Consider the following 16,383-nt stretch of genomic DNA (forward strand, 5'->3'; position numbering starts at 1 on the left):
AATTGGGAAAGTGTATGAAAAAAAATGCAAGTTATACACTGTAGACAACGAAAACCCAAGGACGATAACTGTGTATTTGGACCAAATACTTCTATCGGACCTTGAAAAATTTTAAATAATTTTAAACAAGAAAACTTCACCTAAAATTCTGTCAATATGCATTTATCGAGTTGGACCACAAATTCAAGAATTGGTATGAGGGGGAAACATGGAAGTAATATCAATTAGCTTTCCTCAGAGAATAAATGGTTATGGTTAATGACTAATGAAGATAGCTTATGTTAGAAAACTTATATTAAATATTATTATATAAGAACTAACAAACAATCAAGATTCATTACTAAATCAAACCCACATCTGAAATATGAAAATGAGGGAGTTGTCTCTCTTTGTCAAAATCTAGCTTGATATCATTAGAATGTTGGCATTGCTATTTTTATGATTAAGTTCTAAGTTTTTATACAATAAATACAATTATAACTCTAATGAACCATTAAATGTCTTATTTGTTTTTTATTTAGTTTATTTATTATGTTATGAATAGTACCATTGTATTTTTTCTGTCCCTTAAAGGGCATCTTGATCATGTTGATAGGTTTATAAAATTAAATCAGTATACTGCTACTTATTCATACAATTTTGTCAATATATCCAATTGTGTATGTTACTTTTTAATATAATGTACCTGCGAGGCTATCATATGCCCTGCCACTTCCTCTTTTCTGCCAACCTGCATCTACACACACTGTTATGTTTTCATTTCCTCCAAATCTAGAATTAAATTAAATTTGTAAATAAAACACTAAACATAATTTGTAGCAATGACTAAGTTGATAAGTCCAATTGTTTAATCCAACAGGAAAGTTGGCTATTTGTGATTGTATGTGTCTTTCTGGAAATAAAATGGTTTTTGCACCTAAAGGACTAGTTGTAGATAAGGGTTTTACCTTAAATGAGCCACCACATTAAATCATTAAAATTTATTTTAGTAGATTTGTCCTTTGTACAGTGAAAATTATTATATGACGTCATGATAAGCCCAAATGAACTTTTTCTGGTATTTCGTTAGAATAGCTGTATTGCTTTTAAGAGATATTCTCATGGTAATTCTATTGTTTTTCTGTCTCAAATATTTTTTTTATCTAGCTTCTATGGATTGTTAGGGAGCTACCATTTGATTTTTTTTTTGAGGGGGGATGAAAAATTGTGTCCTGCATTATTTTTTAGATGTAATCTCTGTTCTGCCTTTTTATTTTTCACTCGATTTGGTCCTGCCTTTTTTTATTATTTTATCTTGATCATTTTTAAACTAATTGTCATCCTGCCATTTTTTGTTGCCAAATTGCTCATGACATGCCTTTTTTTCAAACTTCATCCTAGCTCCTCCCCCCCCCTCTCATATAAATCAATAGTAGCTCCCTAGTCTAGCCTAGTAAACTCAATTTCTAAACAATTAAACCCACAATTTAAGTCAGCAACCCTTCAAATATACAATACAATTATCCCTAAAAATGTAATTCTTTAGTAAGACACAAGCCTATTTTTTAATAAAGTGAATAAAATTATAATTTCCAATTTTCATAATTCATAATTCTTCAATTCATTAGTTATACCTTCATAGACTTTACTTTTGAAGCCATATTATCCTTTTAAATGTCAATAACTATTGAGTGAATTCATTTTGTTTTTGGTTTTTTTTTTCAGTGTTTTTAAAAAAATTTCATAAATTAATAAATATCATCTACACACTCTTTAGTCAAAGTCTTTTCCTTTTCCATCCATTCTGCCATTGATTCTTCTGCAAGTGATTCCAGCACTTTTCCAACCTCTTTTGATCTTTCATCAAACATTTTGTGGCTCACTGTTGGCATGTTTAAAATTGATAAGAATGCATTAAGTTGATGTTCTCCAAGTCCAATATGTATGGCAGCTATAAGATACAAGAAATGTTTATTATGATTTAATGATTGCTTATACATCAGTTATATATGTAAGTACTAATAGTATTCAACTGATTTAAAATTTTATGCACCAATGTGAAATAAGATTTTGTTGTAAACCAATAATTATTAGTATTGTACGTTCCCCTTTGTCAATAACTGGTCTGTTAAACTCAAGTTAACAATATGCATCGCCTTTAGAAGAGCTGTCAGTGTCCTAATTGATACCTTATTGCACATAAAAATAAATGGTCTAAAATAGACAATTTTTTTCAAATATCTTCATCGAAATTTTTCAATGCCTTTCTGAATAGTTTCAGATGTTTAGAATTCATGCAATTAATTATACAATGTTGTACAAAAGTAAACAAACAAATAGTATTAGGCAGTGTGGTCATATACATTCTTTGTTCTTATTATGCTGATCAATTATAAAGTTACTGTCCTCATATTTAAAATAGTCAGAAACTTGATGTCCTTTAACTTATGACTACAAAAAATAGTACATTTAGGTTTGATGTACATGCCCTGATAAACTGGACCCCTGTTGTGTTCACTTTTAGCTACACTTCGGTGCAGAGATTTACATGGAATGGCAGGCCAGTTTACATACCCTGCATGGCCATTATTTAAAGCCAAATCAAACAATCTTTTAAGATGTATAAGTGCAAAGTGCAGATTTATAAGTCCCAGAAAATGCACTATATATTAACCAAGTGGTTGATCAGAAATCGGTCATGTTCATGTATGCACCAATTTATCAAGATTTAACTGTACATTTAAAGTTTTTATTTTATGCAGTACTCATTATTATTACCTAGTGCAACTTTACTGTTGATATCCCAAATTCTACCATGTCGCTTGCCAGTTGGTACATTGTTTAGGTGCTTACAATTTTGATTCATACACATAACTTTCAGAATGGATCCTAAACCACAATCATTTATCTTTACTGCATGTTTTAAATGTAGAGGAAGGCCACACAATTTACACTCCAGATTGTCAGCTAGAACCCCCAACTCAATAACTCTCCTGCCTTTTCTCCACTCATCCGTATCTGGTGTTATATTTACATCATCTTCGTCAATAACTTCTTCGTGTATCACGTTTGATATGTCTGGTGTTGAATAAGGTGTACAAAAAATGGAGGCATATGGGTGGTCCAACTTCAAATTCCGATTAAATGAACGTCTGATCTGCCCTTTTCTAATAGCTTTAAGCTTCCTTTTGTTCCTCGACGAATTAAACCCAGACTTAAGCTTCCCCATTTTTAAAACGATATTCAAAATTCAAGTGTGTAAAATAGTTCAAAAACGTGTATAAAATATAGAAAAGGTATCCAAACGCTATAGAAAGTACGAGTGAAACAATCGTCTGCAAAGTGCAACTCCCGTCGGCAATGTAAACAAAAATACCGGAAGTTGCGGAAATGTACGTTTCACTGTCGATTAATTTCTTATTTATCAAAGAAACATTTAGGAGAAATCTGAGAACTAAAATAAAGCCTTTATTTCTTTTTATTGTTGATAAAACTATAGATCTTTTTACGACATATCATTTTGCATTACGGTGCGCCAACTTTGCCAAAATCGTGACTAGCGAACATCCTTAATTGCCACAATAAGGTATTTTAGTCTTTTTTTGGTCATACAACTTGCATGCAGTTAAGACTTAACCTGAAGTTCTTATTTTTGCATTATTTGGAATGAAAATCAATGAAACATGTATACTATGACTTGTTTTTTGTAAAACATAGCTCTTTGTCAAATAATCCTATGATTTTTCAAGTTTTATTGGTTTTCTTATTGTAGCCTTTTACAATATAGGCAACTATAATAAACTCATATAAGAATTCCAAAATCTCACTTTACATGCAATTTTGAACCAGTTTAGCAAGTTATCCAGCTGAGGAGTATATAAATTGCTCTTCGTAATCTATGTTATCCCACAGAAGTATGGTTAATACCAGAACTTCTCTTTTTCAATTTAAAGAAAAAATGGGGGGAAACATTCTCAATAATTCGGTTTTGACTAATATATTTTTATTTAATGAACAATTTCTAATAAAATATGACTATTTGGTAAAAACATTGTTTTCCTAGTGGAAATTAACAAATTAGAGCCATGGTATTGAAAATAAAAAATCATAATTGCCCTTGGTATTATCCATATGCAGTTTCTTTGTTAAACCCATATGTTACTACCTGTCAAATTTGAGCTTAAAATCAGTAAAATTGTGTTTGGACAAAAGCTTTCTATGTTTTTTTTATTGATTGAAATAGATCATAGAATGAAATTAAATAATGCAGAAGTCAATATAGCAATTCGGTTCTGTCTTACACATACAAATCGGTCAATTATTACAAGTATCACCATGTTCAACATTATTGCACATATATTCTTTATTTCTATATATAGTTGAGGCATATGGGTCATTTTCAAAATTGCAAAATTGATTTAAAGTGACTTATTCAAACAATTTTCGTCAAAAGCAAATCAAAACAAACAGTACTTATAGAACAACAAATAAAAAGATGCAATCTTGATAATGTCATACAAGAATGTATTGAAACATTTTTTGATAGATGGTGCAATATTTTGTCTCTCCTGTTACTATGTTCAAAAGAAATATCGGGTTATTTAGAAAAGGTTTCGATAAAATTTTAAGCTTGTTTTTCGTAGGCAATAAGATGGTTTTCAAGAGTAAAAACTTCTATATATATTCATTCTGTGAAATAATAGATTATTTGCCAATTTTCCCTGTTGTACTGAAAAATGCCTCTAAAAATTGGTTTTCAAAGGTTAAAAATAACCACCAGTAATACAAGTCTAAGATAGCAATTCATAATGTTCAGCATTTGTTATCTTTTTCAAATAAATCCAACATCAAGTAAATCCTTCGCACGTTGGTTTACTTTTGTCTTTATTTTATTGGTAACAGGAACGTACGTTAATGATATATCACTATATTAAGTTCTATCCTGTTACCTTTTTGTCTATCCTGTTACCGATAGCAGTATTGCACCTGCAAATGCTAAATTGCGAAGATTAAGACGTTATAACCTTTAGATGAGTTCAAACAACGAAACATTTCATTATGTGTGCAATTATATGTTATTATAAACTTTTTTAAAGACGTTTCTATCTACTATTGTCTATCCTGTTACTGTAACCATAGCAACCATAGTAACTGGAAAGACATAACAGGATAGACAAATTTCTTCATTTTTGAATGCTGTTGTGAAATAACTACTCCCTTTGATGAAGTGATAATGTTTTTCTGTTGTGATTTTGGTTTCCAACACGTTATTGCACTTTTTGCAAGTATAATATTGGTGTAATTAATCAATATGTTGGTAACAGCATAGACATGACAAAAAAGTACCCACTATTTTCTTCACTAAATGTCTTGAAGTTTCTTTTCTCTACACTGTTTTACAAGAAACGTGCTGTGTTAAATGTTTATGTTACTTTGCACATTTGAAATCAACACTGACTAGTTCAATATGCATAGGGAGAAAAATTTAACGGCTGATTTAAGTAGCGGTAACAGGATGGACATGAACTTCATGTACGCTGATTGAATTTAGTTTGTAGAAAAAAGGTTACATATATTAATAAAGAAGCTACGATTTTTCGTTAGAATTATTATTTACGTTCTAAAAAGGTCCCTTTTGCAGATATCAAGGCGATAAGAAAATAGGAAAAAAATCATTTGAAATGTGTTACTCGGACACTGTACGCACATAAATTACGCAAAAATCGGACTTAAATATATTTTAATCTTATCAAAATAGATCTAAATAGTGTTTATTATTAATATTCTGGCTCATAAATTCTACAAACGTTCATTTAAACACTAACAGCTGCATTTTCCATTAGAAATAAAAATTTTGGCATGGGTGTACTGAAAATTCGACATTTTTTTAAAATGACCCATATAATGAATATTGAAGACATATGTTGTTATTTGTATGTTTGTGCTATACTCTTTGGTATAACCTTTGAAAACATCTGTGCATTTGTGTTATTTTCTGGAAGAAATAATGTTTGTTTCACGACTTTAAAGCGATGGCTCTTACAATGCTATGAGTAATTAATTTCATATTCAATGAGTTAGTAAAATAAGTTACTTCCAGTCTACCTTCACAGAACACAACATGGATCAAACTCTGTTAAAGCAATTATAAGAACGTTGTGTTGTCTTAGAGTGCATTTCAGCTTAAAATATATGCAATGAAGCCGATTTTTGCGAGAGAAAAGCATACCTAGCACATGCTATTAGCATTAAATCCGGTATTGAATAACTAGGGCTTCAAATATTGATTTGCAAAGTTTTAGATGTTATATAATGGGCAGTTACCTAAAAGTTTAATTCACAAAATTGGGTCCAAAATATCAGTAAATAAGCATATAAATATAAAATGAAGTCAATATCAACAATTTTCATACCCGCAAATTATACTATCCTGACTATCAACGACTGTTATGTCAATCGATAATGCATCATATATCTACAACGAAAAGTACGTCTAAAACTGCAAATAAGACAAAACAATGATTTATGTTTTGTTTTCAATTCAATATGTTAACTTGATTCTTGACAGCATTACCACAACGAAGAAGAAATTATTTCCTTTTCTGGCTTGCAAACGCCGTAATCTGTTTTATTTATCGACTATAAACTTGTAAATTTTCAAAAATAAAACACGATCTTAATTCTTTCTTTGTATTCGTTTATCTAAGGATATCAAGGACATCTTACTCATGTATGACAGTAAAATATATGTCACTGAATATTTGATACCATTTCTATATCTTCGTAATTGAATACCTCGTTTTCAATTTTTGTAAATGAAAGATATATAAAGAGCAGGATTCATAAATTTAAGAGATGTTTAGACGACATTGTGTATGTAATCACGATTCGTATTGATTTACTGATGAAATTTATTCACATCAAATCAAGCACGATAAACCTGACGTTAACATTTGCAGTTGATCATTTAAAGACCTTGACATTTGAATTTCTCAAAAATATCTTTCAATCAAAATTGATTATAAACCAATTTTAAGATATTCATTAACGTGTTAATGATATTCTGTTTGCTCCTGAACTCTTTATTTGTGCATAGTATGCTGATTCTAACAGAATTCTTGATGTATTATCATTTTCAACTACGGAAAATTAATGAAAAGTGAAATATATAAACACCAAGCTTTTTATAATCAATATCATGTATAATGCTAGATAATTAAGATAATTACGAAAGTATACTTTAAATCTTCTTTTTGGCTTAACATGTTATATACAATAGACATACTACTCATAATGGTTATACTAATACTTTTATTTGTGTGTGTTTTTTATGAGATCGAAGTTAATTAATATAACGTATGAAGCAATATAAAACTATTCTTTCTTATAATTTTTATTCTTGTATTGTACCACATGTTTACTGCAATTACACGAAAATACTTCAGAGAGTGAAACAATTCTAAACATGATCAAAGTTATGTTTATCACTTATATGTTTAAATGATATATTTATGCATATTTTAAAAACTACAGACAAATTTGTTTCAAACCTGTTAGACGACCAGAAATTAGGCATTTGGTTTTATGACGTCGTTGATATTATTGGAATTAACGAGGAACATAGAAAGGCTTGTCAACAAGCAGCGATAATGTCTGAGATTCTGTTGACTTTCCTTCTTAAAAATACCTACTACCACATTGGAAGCTCAATTGAAGGCACATTTGCATCAGGTGACTTCTTATCAGAATTTATCGGATTCCCATGAAGTGTTCCCCTAAATGTTAAATTTTGCTCAATATATGTATTCATTAATGAATAATATCTGTAATACTTTGATGTATATTTATCCAAGTTCTATTGCCTTTGTTTACAAAAAAAAAAAAAACGCATTACGTGGAAATGGCTTAATTTATACTTACAAGCTTACACGTGTATGCGGATATATGTTCATTGTTGTGTTAAGGTGCACATGGAATAGGGTTTTAATTCACCTCTAATTTATATTTGTATAAAGGCGTCCTTGCAATCGCAAGATATACATTTTAGTTAAAATTCATTTCTAATAGAAACTATTGTGGATTCATCTTTTTTCATGGATACTTATTTTATTGCATTGAAGGGGATTTGTATTTCCGTGGATATTTGATTTCGAGGTGTTGTCAACGTATGCCAGCAGAATATTTATACTTCGTTGAACATTTAAATTCGTGTTTTACCTAAACCAACGAAATCCATGAGAATAGGTATCCAAAGAATGACAATGAATCCACAGTAGTTTGTTATTAAAGTGTGGCCGTTAGGTCTTATAAAAACTATCCCACTTATCTTTCTTCCATTATTCAAAATACTGCCTACATTTGGTTTTTTTCAATTTAGTTAATAATGTCTCCTCTTTACTTCGCATATAATCCCCTATACTAGATTTCTAAAATATTTACAATCAGTGTGAGGTATTTCACACTTAGTTATTGGATCGTTTAGGGTATTTTTTGCATCGTGATTGATCTTTTGACCTTGCCATTTGATTAGGAACTTTCCGTATTGAATTTTCTTCGGGGTTCGGTATTTTTGTGATTTTACTTTTCACTGTACTGCAGATTCGTTTATTTTCGTGGCTACCAATGTTGGTGGTTTGAGGAATACTTGAATATTCATGGATATTTAATTTCGTTATTTTTGCAAAGTCTGCATAGATTCCTTTAGAAAATTTGCAATTCATTGAATATTCAACTTCGTGGTTTCCCTGTACCCAAGTAATCCACAAAAATTGGTATCCAACGAATATAACTCAATCCACAAAAGTTAACATTGAATGTTGAACATTTTTTTTTTTTAAATTGATTGTATCTCTCCACTACATAGAACACAAAACAAAGGCCAGTATACCTTATTTAGTTTCCAATGGAAAACTCTCCAGTGAAGAAAAATGAGGCTCAAGTAAATTTGGAAAGTGATTAATTCCAAAAGAGGGACGAAAGATACCAGAGGGACAGTCAAACTCATAGATCGAAAACAAACTGACAACGCCATGGCCAAAAATAAAAAGACAAACAGACAAATAATAGTACAGATGACACAACATAGAAAACTAAAGACTAAGCAACACGAACACGACCAAAAACTGGGGGTGAACTCAGGTGCTCCGGAAGGGTAAGCAGATCCTGCTCCACATCTGGCACCCGTCGTGTTGCTTATGTTATTACAAATCCGGTAAATAGTCTAATTCGGTAGGTCACATTCGTGAAAAGGGAAGGGTATTGTAGTTACGACATAAGGAACATATCCGATATCATCTGTGAAACTGTTATTCCATAACGGTCAACTAACTCGTGATGGCGTCCGTAAAATTTACGAAGGGATGATTTCAACTTCACCATTTGGAACTCTTGGTTTAATAGCTTCCTTGTGAGCAGCAATCCTCTATCAAGGAAATCATGATAGGAAATACAAGCCCAGGAATATCGTATCAATTGGGGAGATATATACTCCGTATGCAGGCGCTGCTGGAATGTTGCTACATAGAAATGGAAAGTTCACAATTGGGAAGCTGAAATCATCTCTTTTGTAGTAAAGTTTTGTTTTCAACCTACCCTCATTGTCAATTTCTAGATGTAAGTCAAGATATGAGGCAGACTTAACTGTATCTGTAGTATCCTTTATCTCTAGTTCGATGGGATAGATTCGTTCAACATAGTCACCAAATTTTGTATTATTTAGTGAGAGAACATCATCTTTATAGAGGAACGTAAAGTTAAAGGATATTGCTAACTTCTTAAGTACGCATATTGTGTGATTGAAAAGTAAGGACTAAATCTCCATCGTTCAAAGCTTTGATTCCTTGTTCAGATGTGGCTACACTTTAACTTTTTCTGGTTTTATGAACCATGCGACGATTTCATAATAGATTTGATTTTCAAATATGTTGGTCTCCAGTATTAATTTAGAGACCTTTAATGTAGAAATGTGCATCTAGTACACTGAAATTGAAATTGTAAATGATATGAGGTTCACGCGATGGGCAATCTAGAGTAAGAGGGGTCATTTATAGTTTAATCAATAGACGAGTGAGCACCAGGAAGAAAATGTGTATCTTATTCATATTTAGAAATGCACATTCCAATGTTTTTGATAAATGAAAACTTTTGCCTCCACATGTTTGATTATGGGAATTGAAGTCCGCCTTCTTTATAAAAGGTGATGATAAGTGGTTTGTAAGATCTATAAGTTTTGCTGTCTAGGAGGAACATAGTATGCACATACAGTAATTGGTTTGTTCAAGGGTATGTGGCGCTTTAGATTTACTTGGATGACGTTGGCTTCACAAAAATGTCAATCCTCCAGCGAAACGTTTGTCTTCCTTGGAATAGGTATGAGACACAATGTATGTTTTATCGCAAAAAAATTCTTTTAAAGTGATATTATAACTTTCTTTCAAGTGACTTTCTTGAAAAAAAAAACAATGAACCTAAAGTTTTAACTCAGGAAAGTTTATGATAAGACCTCGGCAATTCCATTGAATAATAGTGTTTATGGATGATTAGAAAGACGAATGTGTGAAGTTACCTCGATTACCGAGTAGTTGTGTTGTGATCCTGGTCAACATAACGCAAAATCACAAACTATTTGTGAGTCATTCGGTATTTATCGTCTCTATTTTTGTAACACTGTTGTTTTGGGGTTTTTTTTGGCAAAAAAGTGCTTCTTTTTCCGGAATCGACGTTATCAACGGGGCTTTTCACCCTCTACCCTTCTGACGATGTCTAATATTAGGACGAATAAATAGGTGGCTTATTGTAGACTTAGGCTCATGTCTGTAATATTTGTTTTTTCGTAAATAATCAGGCAGTTAGTTTTCTCATTTGCATTGTTTCATATTTTTCATGTCGGGTCCTTTTATAGCCGACTATATGGTATGGGTTTTTTTCTCATTGTTGAATGACGTACAGTTGCTTATAATTGCTAGCATACATCCACTTGAATTTGGTGGATAGTTGTCTCATTGGCAATCAATGAATCATACAACATCTTCTTAATATTATATTTGTTAAGTATTTTTTTTTTTTGTGCTACCAGCAAGTCTCACTGTCTCTACTGTCTTACTTTTTTTGTAGTCTTGGTTTTGATTTTCTGTTTATTTCTGCTGGGTGCAGTTTGAATTTATGTTGTATTAATATCTGGGACTGTTAATCAAAAAATCAAACTTAATTATAAGTTCACCAAAGTATATCATTTGACACAATACACCATATGACTGTTACATGTGCATAGGTAAATATCAGTCGAAAAAAGCTAGGGACAATATTTACCATGTTAATATTAATATTAGTGCTGATTCATTTATTTTCGTGGGTACCAATTTAGGTAGTTTGAGACAAATTTGCATTTCGTAGTTATTTGATTCTGTAGATTTTTCTAATGTCAGAATACACTCTTTCGAAAATGTGCATTTCGTTAAAAATTTAACTTACATACTAGACATTGTCTTTTAATTAATATCTTTTTGCATTAGTTGAATTTGAACTATCGGTGATTTTAGTTCAATTGACATAATTAATTGTGTCGGTAGTTTTAAGTCGAACATATTAAATAAAATAGCATGTTTAAATTAACAGGTGAGAAACATGACTATGATGTAATGCAATATCATGAGAGTTATTCTGTCTTCGAACAAATAGAAGGACATGCATTAGGAAGAGACTCGATTGTTTTAATCTTAAGAGATTTAACTACCCCAGCTGGATACGTCAAACTGCAGCTCGTATCGTTGTCGTTAAATTCAGTCATGTCAGACTTTATTCATAAAAGTTGTAAAATTGATAAATGCGGAAGAATTTTTTTTCATGAAATTTTTAATTTCCAGATGAATCACCGTTTATGTATTCAACAGAAAATAAACCCGCCTTAAAGACAAAAAACTATTATGGTACATCTGTAATAATATAGCTTGCCGATTCAAAACATGGCCTACATTCGCACAGGAATGGATTTCCCGCGACAGATTGTTTGGATGGCCGACAAATAGTATGGTTCAACAGCTGTCTTTACTTGGATTTTTCGTTGTCAAAAAAGGTCATCCTTTGTCACCAGAAATATAGAATGGAGAGCATCGTTTTCTTTGCAAGAAAGGAAACTCATGTTTAATTTGACAGATATACAACACAAATGTTATACTGTTCTCAAGATGTTCAATCGTGAAATTATTAAGTCGAAATGTATAACTTCATACCATTGGACGACATGTCTTTTTTATGTGATTGAACAGAATAGCAGCATTATTTTGGAAAAGGAACAACTATTCGCTTGTATAAAGATTTGCATCGTACTAATGTTGACATGGGTAAAAAGTGAGTTTTGTCCAAATTATATCATTCCTCAGGACAATTTATTCGCTGGAATGCTCAACAAACGTTAATTTCTGTGTCATTTGGTCAATTGTGGAGAGTTGTCTCATTGGCAAACATACCTCATATTCTTATTTCTATATTCAGTTGGGATGTGTCAAACTGCAGCCTCAGTTGTAACTAATTAACATTCGTCAATTTGACATTTTAGAAATTATACCAGTTCTTATCGAACAGTCCTATTCATGTTGGGGTTTATACATATGCGGCCTCTGTTATAATCACCTATACCTCGTCAACTTTAATAATATAGAATTATACCGGTTCTAACCGTACAGTGCTATTCATTGATGATGTATGTCTCAGCAGTCTATGTTGATATAATTAACTGTCACTCGCTGTGAATTTTATTGGACCAGCTCATATCCAAAATGGTTTTTTTTTTCTGTTGGGAGGCATATCTATGCAGTCTCTGGTTTGAATACGTTACCTGTGTTAAAGCGTGATTCGGGTTTAAATCTGTATATCGTTATAGATTGTTTTAGTTATATCAGAATAGATTGATATGATTTATTTCATGTCGTTATCATACCGATTAATGATATATGTTATCCGAAATATTTATTAATGCTTGTATGAACGGTTGTTTCCAATTCACTTCATTAAAGGAGCATGACAGTCACTGATAAAAGACGAATCTGGATACAGGATTTTTAATTGTATTGTTATTGGCTTTTAACATGTTGAAATAATTTTGAGTAACTGCGAGTACTCTTATATGATAACTTTGTGGCTGAGTTTTCTTAGACGATAACTTTGTGACTAATTTTTTTGTTAGTTATTTTGTGCTTAATGTCGATCTGATGAGTCAATCCTTTTCAACATATTCAACTGATGCTAACATGTTGTGTGATTAATGCTGTGACATCACTGCCACACGTTATTAATATAATGTAAAAGTAAAACAACAAAAATACCGAACTCCAAGGAAAATTCAAAACGGAAATCCCCTGAACAATTGGCAAAATCCAAAGCTCAAAGCGGTCGCTATCATGTTTTAACCCCGCCACATTGTGTTCGACGTAAGAAATACATATTGCATTTGTTGTCAATAGCCGATGTCTTCATATTTGTTTTTTGTTTATTGTTTTGGACATAAAACAGGTCGTTTCATTTTTGTCTCGTTTTAATAGCTTTACATTTTGTTATTTTGTGGCTCTCATACATGAACCTTAATTTACGTTTTAATATTTGCTCATTATTCAAAGCCGTACGATGATCAATACTTTCTAATCAATACGTCATAATGTGTCACTTTTTCGTTTGCAATTATACCGTATACTCCCATTTGTCTATCAGAGAACAAAACTTGCCTATAAAAAAAAGGTCGTCCTTCACTTTGATTTTTGTGGCGGAATTTTTACAGATTTCATTTTATCTTTTTTCTCCATATTTATTTTCGAAAAGCATATAATTAAATAGCAACGGTATTGTTTCATTACAACTTATTCTGCATGTGGACCATCAAAACAAGTTCGAAAAAATCGTACAACCCGTTTCAATCTTATATACTAGTAATTACTTCTTCCTTATCAAGTAAGGCGACATAAGTCAACCGAAGTTCAAATTTTTATGATTACTCGTGTATTGTATTATTCATTTCAAACTAAGCGAACATTTCAACTTCGTGAAACTAAATTTGATTGAAGAATTTATTCGTTCGCGGAAACTCTACTTCAAGATTACTGATCTTCAAATAGTTGCACTTCATATTTTAACACTGAATTTTATCATTCAGCTTTCATTAATATCATCACTGATATCTCTCAAGAGCTTGACACTGTTTCATCTGTATTCTGTATTGTTATCTCAACAGTTACATGATTGTTTGTTAGATGTTGACGCCTGATACAGGTATATATTTGTAGATATCAGTTTGCATCTCTGTACTGGGGTATTTAAATGCAGTATAGAGTTAACTTACATTGTATCTAATTTGCCATGCCAGCTTTATTATGACAATAAACTATAGATCGAGTAAATACACTCATCATTGATACCATCATTAGAATTGTGTCCGCCAGATGTGCGTTTCGTATACAAAAGACTAATCAAAGACGTTACAATAAAAACAAGTTTGAAAGGCCAAATGAAGGACAAATTTGAAGTGTTTGGTATTTTGACCCTAGTAATCGTTTGATAATGTCAATGTTTTGTTACTATTGAAATGGGCTATTACATACCAATATGCAAAGTATTAGGCAGATGCCGACTTGATTCATGACTATACACTAAATTAGAACACAAACACAGTGTAAATGTCATATTTTTGTTTTTATTTATTCACTCATGGTTAATTACTACATGTACGAGTGATATAAAATTCACAAGTTAATTTCCGACATCTTTTCGGTTCTGTTTCTTTTTTTTTCAAGTTTTTTTTAATCTTTTTTTTACATTTTCGTCCAAGCCATAAATAAACCGACAGGCACTATATTCCAAATAAGGTATACAACTCCTCTCACGTAAACATGCTCGTTATAATGCAAAAAATAAAGTTTGAAGAAGAAACGATTCAAAGGGTCACTCATTCTGATCACATAGAAAAACCACACAAATCGATGTGAAATAAAAAATGAACCAAACAAATAGGCAACAAAACCTAAATTAAGAATTTATAGGTAACACTCAGACAAAAGAATGTATTACGAGGATACACGAATGATAGATATAGTATATTATGGACTGATTTTGTGGTATCATGAATATTATTATAATCTTTTACAATTGAATCCTTTTTAAAATTTTACATTACATTTAAATAGAAAGGTTTTGGCTTAAAGTATTTTCTGGCTAACTGAATTATTCTTTTGACACACAAAAATCATAAAATATTGATAACTACGGTCCAACTACCTGATGGGCAGATTCTTCCGGCTATAAACATTTTTGTCTTTCCAATTGGAATACGAATATCGTGCATGCTTAAATTGAATTATTACTCCCTAAAACTACTATTTCAAAGAGTATTTTTCCAAACTTAAATCAGTTAAAAATGCTTCCCAGTACCAAAATCAAATTAACATAAACAACAGACTTGGTACTAGTCGGCATCATAAATAGATAAATTTGGTTATCAGGATGGAATGTATAAAATTTGTATAAATGGCAGCAATATTAGTTCAAATGACTTAAACATTGTGTTGGTTGTAATGCAGAGTTCTCAAATTTATTTTTATATTCAAAATATTGAAACGACACTGAATAACACTAGTTTATATATCTAAGAATGGTTCGTATAACAAAATATTTTTTGCACACATCAATAAACATTCAGCATATGAGTACGTTTTATTAGAAAATACATTGTATCATACATGTCATAGATAAGTTCAATTTTGTCACATTTCATTATGTAAATAATGAGACTTACATATTTTTTTGTTATGCACATCATTAAGATATACTAAATAAATCCTATTACTCCTGATTTAGCAGATATAACATGTATAAGGACACAACACAACCGATATATCTTGTAACTCTGTTACACCTGTTATGAAACGGAAAATATGAAACTGACACGTATTTTAATATATATAAAAGTGTACATCCAAATCTTTGATTAATATCAGCCGAAGCACTTCTACATGTATATAGTATTACATAATCGTAGGATTTGTAATAAACAATATCTAGTACAAGCCCTTATGTCCATAAATCTGTACACTGGGTATTTATTACATGAATATACAATTCAATAGATGTGTTATTCAAAAAAGGTTATCCACCATCATACTCTTTTAACAAAGATATTTTTGTATGCGTGAAACTTTGAATGAACAAAACAAAATCATCAGAGCTGATAAAAGAACATAATTCCCTAGATAAGATTAATCAATTTCTTAGCTAAGACAGTATCCTGAGTTACTGAACAACCTTTTTTTAATTCCTTTTTGTCAAATGTTTAATTTAATATTCGTAAGGTAACAGGAAAAAAAATAATTTTATTTAATAACTTCATACTTTTAATAAATTGAAAAATTGAGAAATTGTAAGTCA

The sequence above is a fragment of the Mytilus californianus genome, unplaced genomic scaffold (genome assembly GCF_021869535.1).
Source record: "Mytilus californianus isolate M0D057914Y unplaced genomic scaffold, xbMytCali1.0.p SCAF_39, whole genome shotgun sequence".
In the NCBI taxonomy this organism is placed as follows: Eukaryota; Metazoa; Mollusca; class Bivalvia; order Mytilida; family Mytilidae; genus Mytilus; species Mytilus californianus.